Here is a 12,829-nt window from a genome sequence, read left to right as displayed (position 1 = left end):
GCGCCACTCCTTCCTTCCCCATGCCCGACGCGGTCGCCGCCGTTCACCGTCGTTCACACGGCCACCATGCCCACCTCGCCGCCCCACGTTGTCTCCAAGGACCGCCGTCGTCGGCTGCTTCGGCTGGTGCAGCCCGTTGGAGACCGGAGCCCCTGCAACGACCTCCCCGAGCTCGCCTTCAGCTTCGGACGCCGGCGACCCCCTTCTTCCCCGGCGCCGATCTGCTGCTCCTAAGCCCCTCACCGGCCTCCGTGTGCCGCGCGGTGAGCCTCTCCCCCTCCTCCCCTGTCCTTTCTCTCTCGCGCGCCCCCTAGCGGCTTCCCCACGCGCGCCCGAACGCCGCGCCGCGGAGCTCGCCGCCGGCGAGGCTCCGGTGACCTGTTGGTCACGGGCTCAAGCCCGTTGCACTCCCCACCTCGCGTAGATGCCCCCCCAGCCCCTCCGCTTGCTCGATAGCCCGTCGTAGCCTCGTTTCCGTCGGGCACCCGTGCGCGCCGCCGCCTCCGCCGCTAGCCGGCGCCGATTCCGGCCAAGTCCGGCGAAGCCCCGGCCACCCCTGGATGCGGCGCTGCGAGCCCTTTCGAATGGGCCTAGCCCCGCTCCTCCCCGAGCCCCGTAGCGCGATTCCGGCCAACTCCGGCGAGGGGCCGCCGCTGTTTTGGTCGCCGGAGTTGCTCCGGCGCCGGCCGCCGACGTGGCCGGCCTGGGGCCGCCCCAGGGCCACTGCCAGTGGGCCCCGTGGGTCCCAGTTGACTGGGTTGACCCAGTCAACTGCTGACTGGGCAGGCCCAGCCACTGACATGCGGGCCCCGCCGCAAAATAAAAAAAAAGGAGAAAAGAAAAATGTTTTTATAATTAAAACTAATTAATTAATCTAATCACTCACTGACAGGTGGGCCCAGTAGTTAATTAACTAAAAATTAATTAGTTTAATCTTCTGATTAGCCCACTATCTATGACAGATGGGGCCCACTCGTCAGTTTGACCTGGTCAGCCGCTCTATTGACCTGATGACGTCAGCATTGCCTCATGCTGACGTCATAATTCATTTTTGCTTAATTCAAATAATTCCAGAAATTCAAATAAACTTTGAAAATTCATATCTTTTAAACCGTAACTCGGATGAAAATGTTTTCTATATGAAAGTTGCTCAGAACGACAAGACGAATCCGAATACGCAGTCCGTTCGTCCACCACACCTCCCTAACCTATCGAACTAGCAACTTTCCCCCTCCGGTCCGTTTGTCCGAAAACGCGAAACATCGGGAATACCTCCCGGATGTTCCCCCCCTTCACCGGTACCACCTACTGTGGCGTTAGGACACACCTAGCACCGCTCATTGTCATGTCACACATCGTCATGCTTATGTTTGCATTGTATTTACTGTTTCTTCCCCCTCTTCTTTCCGATAGACTACGAGACCGCCCCTGCTGCTGCCCAGTTCGACTACGGAGTTGACGACCCCTCCTACTTGCCAGAGCAACCAGGCAAGCCCCCCCCCTTGATCACCAGATATCGCCTATTCTTCTCTATACTGCTTGCATTAGAGTAGTGTAGCATGTTACTGCTTTTCGATATCCTATCCTGATGCATAGCCTATCCTTGCTACTACTGTTGATACATGTACCTGCAATCCTACATGCTTAGTATAGGATGCTAGTTTTCCATCAGTGGCCCTACATTCTTGTCCGTCTGCTGTGCTATACTATCGGGTCGTGATCACCTGGGCGGTGATCACGGGTATATACTTATATACTATATACATGATACATGTGGTGACTAAAGTCGGGTCGGCTCGTAGGAGTACCCGCAAGTGGATCTTTGTGGCGGAGCGACAGGGCAGGTTGAGACCGCCTAGGTGAGAGGTGGGCCTGGCCCTGGTCGGCGTTCGCGGATACTTAACACGCTTAACGAGATCTTGGTATTTGATCTGAGTTTGGCCATTTGGTCTATACGCACTAGCCATCTACGCGGGAGTAGTTATGGGTATCCCGGCGTCGTGGTATCAGCCGAAGCCTTCTTGACGGCAGCGACTGAGTGGCGCGCGCCGGATTGGACTGGAACGCCACTAGGCTAGGTCTGCTTCCGGCCGCGTACGCAACATGCAGGTGTGCATAGGGCGATGGGCCCAGACCCCTGCGCGCATAGGGTTAGACCGGTGTGCTGACCTCTCTGTTGTGCTTAGGTGGGGCTGCGACGTGTTGATCTTACGAGGCCGGGCATGACCCAGAAAAGTGTGTCCGGCCAAATGGGATCGAGCGTGTTGGGTTATGTGGTGCACCCCTGCAGGGAAGTTTATCTATTCGAATAGTCGTGTCCCTCGGTAAAAGGACGACCCGGAGTTGTACCTTGACCTTATGACAACTAGAACTGGATACTGAATAAAATACACCCTTCCAAGTGCCAGATACAACCCGGTGATCGCTCTCTAACAGGGCGACGAGGAGGGGATCGCCGGGTAGGATTATGCTATGCGATGCTACTTGGAGGACTTCAATCTACTCTCTTCTACATGCTGCAAGATGGAGATGACCAGAAGCGTAGTCTTCGACAGGACTAGCTATCCCCCTTTTATTCTGGCATTCTGCAGTTCAGTCCACTGATATGCCCCTTTACACATATACCCATGCATATGTAGTATAGCTCCTTGCTTGCGAGTACTTTGGATGAGTACTCACGGTTGCTTCTCTCCCTCTTTCCCCCTTTCCTATCTTTCTGGTTGTCGCAACCAGATGTTGGAGTCCAGGAGCCAGACGCCACCGTCGACGACGACACCTACGACACCGGAGGTGCCTACTACTACGTGCAGGCCGCTGACGACGACCAGGAGTAGTTAGGAGGATCCCAGGCAGGAGGCCTGCGCCTCGTTCGATCTGTATCCCAGTTTGTGCTAGCCTTCTTAAGGCAAACTTGTTTAACTTATGTCTGTACTCAGATATTGTTGCTTCCGCTGACTCGTCTATGATCGAGCACTTGTATTCGAGCCCTCGAGGCCCCTGGCTTGTATTATGATGCTTGTATGACTTATTTATGTTTTAGAGTTGTGTTGTGATATCTTCCCGTGAGTCCCTGATCTTGATCGTACACATTTGCGTGCATGATTAGTGTACGGTCAAATCGGGGGCGTCACAAGTTGGTATCAGAGCCGACTGCCTGTAGGAATCCCCCTATCCACACTCTAGATGCATGCTATATAGCGGTCGATGTGTGGAGTAATAGTAGTAGATGCAGAATCATTTCGGTCTACTTGTCACGGACATGATGCCTATGTTCATGATCATGCCTAGATATTCTCATAACTATGCGCTTTTCTATCAATTGCTCGGCAGTAATTTGTTCACCCACCGTAATATATATGCTATCTTGAGAGAAGCTACTAGTGAAACCTATGGCCCTCGGGTCTACTTTACAGCATATAAGTTTCCAATCTACAATTCTAGTTTACTATTTATTTTGCAATCTTTATTTTCCAATCTATACAACAAAAATACCAAAAATATTTATCTTATTATCTTTATCAGATCTCACTTTTGCAAGTGGCCGTGAAGGGATTGACAACCCCTTTATCGTGTTGGTTACAAGGTTCTTATTTGTTTGTGCAGGTACTAGGCAATTTGCGAGTAGTCTCCTACTGGATTGATACCTTGGTTTTCAAAAACTGAGGGAAATACTTACGCTACTTTGCTGCATCATCCTTTCCTCTTCAAGGGAAAACCAACGCATGCTCAAGAGGTAGCACCGGGCTCCAGGTTGTCGATGAGGCAAGCGCCAGCACCGGCAGTTCCAAGGAGGACCAGCTCCTCCGAGCCATGAGCGGCAACTTCCAGAAGCTTCAGGCGCTTCACCGCGCCCGCATGGAGAAGCTGGACTCTAGGATGGCAGTCGTCGACGCAGTGGAGGCGGGCCTCCAGGAGCGCGTCGAGCAAACACATGTCTGGTTTACGGAGGCCCGGCAAGATTTGAAGGCCAGCCAGGAGTAGCTGGGTCAGCAGTGGAACGAGCTTCTTCTGAAGCGATCAGATATCGAGAAGGCCCAGGAGGACGCCACTGCACGGATCGCCAAGGAGGACAGTGAGCTAAGGGAGCGCCGCATCTCGCTCGACGCCCAAAAAGAAGACCTTGCCGCTCGTGAGGAGGCGCTTGCCGCCAAGCTCCGCGGCAAGGACGAAGAAATTGAGAAGCTCGTCGCGCAGCGGACCCAGGAACTAGAGCAGAAACACAAAGATGCACTCACTGCTCTGGTCCTGGATCACGCCGGCAAGCTGAAGGAGGCCGTCGACGCTGCCGAAGCCGCAGAGGCCGCCAAGAACGAGCTAGCCGGCAAGGTGGAGGAGCTGGGGGCAGAGCTGGAGAAGCATAGCAAGGAGGTCGCGACGCTCAAGAGTGACAGGGACAAGACCATCGACACCTTGGCAGGCTTGCAGGTCACCATATCTGATAGGAACAAGCTGCTTTCTGAGGCCAACGACTCCATTGCTGATCTGAAGTTGAAGCTGACCACCCTGGAGGAGACCCTCACAAGCAACGGAGCCCGCGAGAAGACCCTGACCAAGAAACTCAAGGATGAGGAGCTACTGCTCGCGAGTGCTGCCGCCGAGCACAACGACTTTGTGAGCGGCATGAAGATCTGGAGCGCAGGCCTAGTCGACGTCTTGGAGAATCTCACCATGCAGCTATCCACGATGGGCCTGCCGAGCATCAGGTTCTCCCATGACGATAGGATTTCTGAGAGCGCCAGGGTGACCATGTTCCTCGAGGCCGTCCTCAACGCCTTGAAGCTACTCCACGACCGCCGAGTGACCCACCTGGCCAACGAGTCCCGGAAGCTTTGCCGGGGCGCCCTCCTCAAGGTGCTCACTAAGGTGGCGTATAGGAAACTCGGCCTCGACCTCGGCCAAGACAGACTGCCGGCAGATGCGGACCGCAAGGCACTTGAAGAGCTTGTCGCGCCCGTCGTCAGCCTGGTTGACCATGTCATGATACGTCTCCGTCGTATCTATAATTTTTGATTGTTCCATGCCAATATTCTATAACTTTTACATACTTTTGGCAACTTTTTATATTATTTTTGGGACTAACATATTGATCCAATGCCCAGTGCCAGTTCCTGTTTGTTGCATGTTTTATGTTTCGTAACCCCATATCAAACGGAGTCCAAACGGGATAAAAATGGACGGAGAATATTTTTGGAATATTTGGAGAATATGGGAAGAAGAATCAACGCGAGACGGTGCCCGAGGGGGCACGAGGCAGGGGGTGCGCCTGCCCCCCTCATGGGCCCCCCGTAAGGCGGTTGCTGCTCTTCTTCGGCCGCAAGAAAGCTAATTTTCAGAAAAAAAATCTCAGCAAAGGTTTCCATCCAATCGGAGTTACGGATCTCCATATATATATACGAAACGGTGAAAGGGCAGAATACCAGAACGCAGAAACAGAGAGGGACAGAGAGACGGATCCAATCTCGGAGGGGCTCTCGCCCCTCCCATGCCATGGAGGCCAAGGACCAGAGGGGAAACCCTTCTCCCATCTAGGGAGGAGGTCAAGGAAGAAGAAGAAGGGGCCCCCTCTCCCCCTCTCTTCCGGTGGCGCCGGAACGCTGCCGTGGCCACCATCATCATCACCGCGATCTTCACCAACACCTCCGCCATCTTCACCAACATCTCCATCACCTTCCCCCCTCTATCTACAGCGGTCCACTCTCCCGCAACCCGTTGTACCCTCTACTTGAACATGGTGTTTTATGCTTCATATTATTATCCAATGATGTGTTGCCATCCTATGATGTCTGAGTAGATTTTCGTTCTCCTATCGGTGGTTGATGAATTGCTATGATTGATTTAATTTGCTTGTGGTTATGTTGCTGTCCTTTGGTGCCCATCATATGAGCGCGCGCGTGGATCACATCATAGGGTTAGTTGTATGTTGATAGGACTATGTATTGGAGGGCAAGAGTGACAGAAGCTTCAACCTAGCATAGAAATTGATGCATACGGGATTGAAGGGGGACCAATATATCTTAATGCTATGGTTGGGTTTTACCTTAATGAACGTTAATAGTTGCGGACGCTTGCTAATAGTTCCAATCATAAGTGCATAGAACTCCAAGTCAGGGATGACATGCTAGCAGTGGCCTCTCCCACATAAAACTTGCTATCGGTCTAGTAAAGTAGTCAATTGCTTAGGGACAATTTCGCAACTCCTACCACCACTTTTTCACAACTCGCTATATTTACTTTATTGCTTCTTTACCTAAACAGCCCCTACTTTTTATTTACGCGCTCTTTATTATCTTGCAGACCTATCCAACAACACCTACAAAGTACTTCTAGTTTCATACTTGTTCTAGGTAAAGCGAACGTCAAGCGTGCGTAGAGTTGTATCGGTGGTCGATAGAACTTGAGGGAATATTTGTTCTACCTTTAGCTCCTCGTTGGGTTTGACACTCTTATTATCGAAAGAGGCTACAACTGATCCCCTATACTTGTGGGTTATTAAGACCTTTTTCTGGCGCCGTTGCCGGGGAGTCACAGCGTGGGGTGAATATTCTCGTGTGTGCTTGTTTGCTTTATCACTAAGTAATTTTTATTTGCTGTTCTTAGTTGTTCTCTATCTTTAGTTATGGATATGGATCACAAAATACCAAAAAAATAGGTGTACTTGCTACTCATGGAGATGGGGAACCTCCTAAAACCCTCGATGATCATTATGTGAAAGATATTATGTACTACCTTGATAATCCTGAGAAAACCCCATTCAACTTTATAATGGGAGTAACGTTGGATCAACGTGAATACTTTAAGGATTATCGCTTGACTCAAAAAGGGAAACTATTATGGGATCAAATTTATATGTGATATTGGTATGCTAGGCAACTATGCTTGAGATATGATTATACTTGTTGCTCTAGGATGAAGTCTCCACACCTTCCCTTTTCATGCGAATTTAATGATAATGAAACCTTGGCTTCTTATGCTAGAGGTATATATGATTACTATGATGTGAAACAAATAGAAGAATTTGTTGCTTTTATGGGTGCTTATGAAATTGAATCTATGTCCAAAGAGTTTGAAAATCTTTATGATGTTGTTTATAGACCTGAAAACTTAGCTATCCTTAAATATTGCTACGCCAATTATGAATTCAATTCCGATATTGATGCATTTATTGAGAAAGTCTCCGCTGTCCAAGAAGAGACTAATATTTTGCAGGAGTTTATGGAAGAAGAAATTGATGAAACTGTGAGCTCATTGGATGAAAAAGATGATGCGGAGAGCGAAGAACAAAAGGAGGAAGAGCGGATTAGCTACCCGTGCCCACCTTCTAATGAGAGTAACTCTTCAACTCATACATTGTTTAATTTCCCTTCGTGCTTACCGAAGGATGATTGCTATGATGACTGATCCCGTTGATTCTCTTGAAATATCCCTTTTTGATGATGCTTGCTATGCTTGTGGCCAAGATGCCAATATGAATTATGCTTATGGAGATGAACTTGCTATAGTTCCTTATGTTAAACATGAAATTGTTGCTATTGCACCCACGCATGATAGTCCTATTATCTTTTTGAATTCTCCCGACTACACTATATCGGAGAAGTTTGCACTTATTAAGGATTATATTGATGGGTTGCCTTTTACCGTTGCACATGATGATTTTGATGAATATAATATGCATGTGCTTGTTGCTCCTACTTGCAATTATTATGAGAGAGGAACTATATCTCCACCTCTCTATATTTTCAATATGATAAAATTGCAACAAACTGTTTATACTATGCATTGGCCTTTACTTTGTGTGCATGAATTGTTCTTTTATGACATGCCGATGCATAGGAACAGAGTTAGACTTCGTCATTACATGATATATGTTACCTTGTGCTCACTACTAAATTACAAATCATTGTTAATTAAAATTGGCTTTGATATACCTTGAGATCCGGGTGAATTCATTACTTGAGCACTATATGCCTAGCTTAATGGCTTTAAAAAAAGCACTGCCAGGGAGACAACCCAGAAGTTCTAGAGAGTCATTTATTTCTGTTGAGTACTTTTTATATAGTTTAAAAATAAAAAAATAAAGAGGGGAACCCAAAACTTTTCAAAAAGGAAAGTGAAAGTGAGAAAGATAAGCATTGTTGAAAGTGGGGGACGTCCTTGAACTTTATTCATGCCCATGGAAACTTTGTGAATCTTAATTACAGAAACTTTTCAACAAAAATAATTATCCCCTTGTACAATTCCATTGTATTATCTTTCCCTAATAATAAAGCACGTATCGACTTTGTCGGGTTCACCGTCGTAGATTTTTTTTTAAAACTCCCCGCTGTTTTTTGTATTAAACCCGCAGTCTTTTTCCAATGTGTACTAAAAACGTTTCGTCCCCAGGAACAGACACGACCACGGGCTCTCCTCTCTCTCCCTTTCCTCCTGATCCCAGCCGCCAGGAGGCGCACGACCTGCGTGACGGTCGATCCGGTGTCGCGCCGGCCGCCTGCCGATGTCCGACGCCGGTGATCGGACCACACTTCACCACCGGTCTGCCTCAGCTGATCCTTTCCTTCGCGCGCCCGAGCTTCTTGTTGTACGCCGCCCAGGAGGGCCCGCGCTCGCCGCTCGACCAGAGCCACCGCCAGCTGGTCCGGTGCCGCGCCGACCGCCGGCCGATGGATGACGGAGGTGATCGAAGCATCCTGCACCACCAGTCTGCTTCATCTCCTCCTTTCCTTCGCGCGCCTGAGCTCCTCGTTGTATGCCGCCCGGGAGGGCTCGCGCTCGTCGCTCTACCAGAGCCACCACCGGCCGGTCGTCGCTGCACTTTCCCGCGACCTCTCCGCCCCCTCTGCACCACCCTCCACCTCAATTTAGACGCACATGTGTTTGTGCATGTCCTCAGTTATTGTTTGCACACAAGGTGTTTGTGTGTTTGTCCTAGCCAGTTTCAGTCACAGATCCTTGAGGTAAATCCCACATATGAGACTAACTCTCCTTCCATATGATTCAAAAAATTGTATGATGGTAGGATTTAATTGGGTTACTAGAATAATGCGTTGCTAATTAATTTACATCATGTGGAATCTCAAGACACATGGGTACGCCGGCTCCTATTGTTTGACAAATGTATATCAAATTTTCTTCAATCGTATAAAGAAGTTACAGTTAGGTGTTGCACTTTTTATGCCTAGACACAGCAGCTCCAATAAGATCTGGGCGCTCATGGTGAGATATATTAATTATTCTTATAATGGTCATATGAATTTGCAGAGACAATTAGATTTTGGAAGCAGGAATCCTTTCCTCATAAGATGGATGAGCTGTAGGATTTGATTCTGTTCAGCTTGGATTAGTTTTTCATCATTATGTTCTTTGTATTAGGTATTCATGCTTTCCAGCTCTAATTTTTTTGCATTGTTGGTGTATGCTGGGAGTCACATTGCTATGCATGCTAGCAAACAATAGGATTGGAAGTCTTACCCTGTAGGTTATTAATATATTTTCCACTATACTGAGGTTCAGCAATTTAATTCGTATTAAGGTCACACAAGCAGTTTGGTTTTCAGATTTGTATTGACAAACATATTTGGTTCAGCAATTTAATTCGTAATTAGAGTCACACAAGCAGTTTGGTTTTTAGATTTGTCTTAACAAACATATTTTGCAGATTATCCTTGCATAAGCAATTGATTTCTGCAAGTTCCTTTCACTTATTTATTTCTTCACTTGGTTATGATGTACTGCTATTCGTTTTCATGATGATCCATGCATTTTGTACTTTTCACTGACAAAAACTTCTCTCTAAACAAGATTCGTTCCCATTGTTACAGTGAAGTAGCTACCGAGCAGTGAGGCCATCGAGCGACACGAGACCGCGGGACGGCGTGAGAAGAAGGGGGGGGGTCTAGGGGGATGGAGAAGACCACGAGGAAGTGTGGCGATGGAGTGCAATCCCGAAGAAGAAGAACATTGCAAAGAAAGACCCTAGCCAAGCGCCACCCAATTCTCTTTCACCGACCTATCTAATGGCCATCAATTCAATTGGTCCAAGCTGCTGCGTTGACCTTCCCATTGATCCACTACATCCTCGCTCAGTTGCTTCTGCTATGTTTCTTCTCTATGCCATTGCCGGCTGCTGGCGTGCCTGACATCGCACCTTATGTGACCTAATATGATGCTCCTCTACATGTTCTTCTCACCCCGGTTTTCATGAGGAGAGATATTGTTCTGCGGTTCTGTAGCTCTACTCCATAGCAATGATGGAGTCGCCTCCAGATGGATAGCAATTATCTCGGATCATGGTGAGGTTACTGACTCGACCCTTCGTTTGGCTCTGTTCGTGTGGATCTATTCATGTGCATCTATAAACTTTATTTAGGTACAACTATTGTTCTAGCGCTTACGTTTATTATTTTTGTAAAAAGAAGATTTCTTGATCCCATTAAATTGGGGTTTTATGTTGACACGAAATTCTAACTGAATTTGCTATTCAGCTGACAATTTCAACAATTTTTTGTATTGTATTTGCATGCACAGAGCTGTCTACGCAACGACCAGGGGCATATCCTTCTCCTACCACTAACACCTTCATCCTATTTGAGCCAAAATGGCTTTGGTGCCCTCTCTCTCTCATGGTGAGGCTGTGCACGCTTGCCATGGTTGTGGCTACGAAATCTCACACTGAGTCGCTTCGGTCGGGCACTATTCAGGTACAACTCACTTTGCTCCACCATTGTTGGTTGCTGTACATCACATGCTTGACGAAACTTCAAAGATGGTGTTGATCTTGTTCTTGCTTGACCATCCTTGTTATAAATCATTATTGGGTTCTAGCTAGGGTCTTAGCGATTGATAATTTCTCGATTATATTGCCGAAAATGTAGTTCTTATTGTCAAATTGTTATGGCAGCATGAGTGAAAATATGTTCCTTTTAAATGCTTAGATTCTATAGAAACCTCTGGTCTATATCCTAAATTACTGTATTGTGTGCTTTTGTAAAATAAACTGTATTGATGCAATTTATATATGTAGTACAATGGTTTTACTCACATCACAAATATCTGACAACAAGAGTGGTCCCGAGTTAACTTGCAACCAAAACATTTAAATTCCAGTTCAACATTGCATGTTCCTATCTAATAAACAGTCAAATGTTTCAGACTAAAGTGAGAGTTTCTAGCATATTCCTCTTTTACGGTGACGCCAGATTCGAATTTGAAGGCGTACTTGTCCCTGAGCTGGTGGTGCCTGAGAACAACAACGACAACATTCTGGTGCATCAGGGGCACACATCGTCTCCAAGCTCTGTCGCAAGCAACGCAGGCACGCCTCAGGCTCAAAGTCCGGTTGCTGTGCAGGCGAGCGGCAGCAGCCACTTACGTCTCTTCTAAGAAGGGCGCCGCCTTGGAGGAGCATAATGAGAGAAGCAAGTCGACACCGACTACAGCGGCGCATGAGCCAACAAAGGGGCAGGATCATTGGAGACGACGGACACAGAGGCGCGTGCTAGGCATGCCAATCATCAAACACTAGGGAGCGATCCCACCCCCGATGCCACAGTACATGCAGTCGTCGCTGCCGCCTCTACATGCCATGATCTACAGGCAAGTGCCTGCTCAGCAACGTACAAGAGAGGTCAGCGTGGGGCCTACTCGCCAAGATGATGCTTCTCTTCTCGTGCTTATTTACTTGCCTTCTATGTGTGACGAGAAGGAGCAGGAGATTCAGAGGCTCAGGTTGGCATCGCTAGGTGAGTTCCCTGCTGATTTGACGAGCACGTGATATAGACTGTGGTCGGGTTCCTTCCTAACTCTGCTGGGCCTAATGAAGAGAAAGAATCAACTTTTGAGCTTAATTGGCTAGATCCAACCAGGCAGCTGCACAACATTGTCAAGGAGAAGATGAGAACAATGCGATGCTCAAAGAAGCAGGCTCTAGTTTTGGTAAATGAGTAGTGATGTTCTTGCAACCACCGAAACAAATCTGAAAAATAAGACAAAGACAAACAGGTTGAGAGGTTGGATAATGATATGGAAGATCAAGTTAAAAAACAAATTATTGATGCCCCTGCAAGCAAAGTAAAGAAAAGCCTACTTGAACTTACATGGTTTTGCAATAGGAGAGGCTTAGACTTTCAGGGTTTGCAATAGGAGAGGCTTAGACTTTCAGGAGAGGCTTACACCCGTTGCCTCTCCTATTGCAAAATACTCAAAAATACTCAAAAGCCTCTCCTATTGCAAAATACTCAAAAGTACTCGTTAATGATATGTACCTGTTTTAAAAAATCACATTTGGTGCTTTTAAGTATTTTTAATACAGTTTTGCTCAATAAAAATTCACCACATACATTTTTTTGTTTATATCCGTTGCAACGCACGGGCATTTTTACTAGTAAAAATAATGTGCCAAGTTTGCCTTTAGGATGTTTACAATGCTTGTTGGTTTGTGCGGTGCAGGACAGAAACTTTGGCTGTACTGTGTGATTTTACATTTTTTACTGCAACGTCAAATGGTTCTTATTGTTTTTGCACTGTCTTTCTATACAAATTTTTTATTTTTCCTAATTTTGGTAGAATTTTTGGAGTACCAGAGGTATGGTGAATGTTCAGATTGTTACAGACTGTTCTGTTTTAGACAGATTCTGTTTTTGATGCATATTTTGCTTGTTTTGATGAAACTATCAATTTATATCAGTGGATTAAGCCATGGAAAAGTTATATTACAGTAGCTACAATGCAAAAATAAAATATGAATTTGTTTACAACAGTACTTAGAGTAGTGATTTGCTTTATTATACTAACGGATCGTACCGAGTTTTCTGTTGAAGTTTTGTGTGGATGA

General features: G+C 46.9%; 1 long non-coding RNA gene across 5 annotated transcripts; it reads left to right on the top strand.

The window, feature by feature from the left end:
* The first annotated feature begins 8,382 nt into the window (after positions 1–8,382).
* On the top strand, positions 8,383–12,024 carry LOC123052839 (uncharacterized). Of its 5 annotated transcripts, XR_006425120.1 has the most exons (4): positions 8,383–8,954; positions 9,259–9,369; positions 9,819–10,289; positions 10,525–12,024. It is a non-coding gene; the product is annotated as an uncharacterized lncRNA (long non-coding RNA). The 5 variants fall into 5 exon arrangements; XR_006425119.1 differs by lacking the exon at positions 9,259–9,369; XR_006425118.1 differs by having other exon boundaries at positions 9,259–10,289.
* Positions 12,025–12,829: the final 805 nt, after the last annotated feature.

Source organism: Triticum aestivum, chromosome 2D (assembly GCF_018294505.1).
Source record: "Triticum aestivum cultivar Chinese Spring chromosome 2D, IWGSC CS RefSeq v2.1, whole genome shotgun sequence".
Lineage (NCBI taxonomy): Eukaryota > Viridiplantae > Streptophyta > Magnoliopsida > Poales > Poaceae > Triticum > Triticum aestivum.
The sequence above is the reverse complement of the archived record's forward strand: the minus strand, read 5'-3'. Positions and strand labels throughout refer to the sequence as shown.